Below are 334 nucleotides of genomic sequence, written 5' to 3'. Positions count from 1 at the left end.
CCGTGTCGCTTTCGGGCCGAGCGACCGGGCGGCCCAAAGGCCAGGCCAGGGCGGTGGAATTACATCCCCTTTAAGGGACCCTGTATTCTGCTCTTACCTAAGGCAGAGGGACTAAACGCTGTTTACTGAAGGGGCGAGATCTCGGACCTGCGGACGCTCGGCCCCTGCCCTTCCCCGCGTTCTCGGTGGAGGGGTGGGGACTGCGCCCTCCATCTTGCCCTGGGTCCTCCATTTTTTGGGCAGGGCCATGTGCTCAGCAGAGGCTTCTTCCCGGAAGAGGCCTCTGCTAGCCACACCCAGGATTTCTCTGGACTAACCAATGATAATCAAGGGA

General features: G+C 60.8%; 1 protein-coding gene across 8 annotated transcripts in view; it reads right to left on the bottom strand.

The window, feature by feature from the left end:
• PDE1C (phosphodiesterase 1C, calmodulin-dependent 70kDa) overlaps positions 1 to 334 on the bottom strand; it is a 342,910-nt gene that overhangs the window by 47,297 nt on the left and 295,279 nt on the right. The window lies entirely within an intron of this gene.

The sequence above is a fragment of the Myotis brandtii genome, unplaced genomic scaffold, assembly GCF_000412655.1.
Source record: "Myotis brandtii unplaced genomic scaffold, ASM41265v1 scaffold17, whole genome shotgun sequence".
NCBI lineage: Eukaryota > Metazoa > Chordata > Mammalia > Chiroptera > Vespertilionidae > Myotis > Myotis brandtii.
This window is presented reverse-complemented; position numbering and strand designations above follow the sequence as displayed.